A 468-nucleotide genomic window follows, 5' to 3' on the forward strand; every position below is an offset into this window, starting at 1 on the left:
TCACTACACTTCCACCCGATCCGCCATCTTTTTCCGGAAGTCTGTTCTTCTTAAGCAGTTTTTTTCTTATCCTGGGTATCTTTCCTTTCCATATAAATTTTGTAATTGTCTTTTCTATTTCATTGAAGAATGTCTTTGGAATCTGGATTGGGATTGCATTATATGTGTAAATTGCTTTGGGTAATATTGACATTTTCACAATGTTAAGTCTTCCTATCCTCATGAACATGGTGTGTTCTTCCACTATTGTAAGTCTCTTTTGGTTTCTTGTAGTAGTGTTTTGTAATTTTCTTTGTATAGCTTCTTTGTTTCTGTGGTTACATTTATTCCTAGATATTTCATTCTTTGGGTGGCTATTGTAAATGGTATTGCTTTCCTAATGTCCTGTTCAGTGCTGTCATTGTTACTATTGAGGAATCCAATTGATTTTTTTTAATTTTTTTTTAATTAAATGTTTTTATTTTGCAT

Source organism: Chrysochloris asiatica, unplaced genomic scaffold (genome assembly GCF_000296735.1).
Source record: "Chrysochloris asiatica unplaced genomic scaffold, ChrAsi1.0 scaffold00107, whole genome shotgun sequence".
Taxonomy (NCBI): domain Eukaryota; kingdom Metazoa; phylum Chordata; class Mammalia; order Afrosoricida; family Chrysochloridae; genus Chrysochloris; species Chrysochloris asiatica.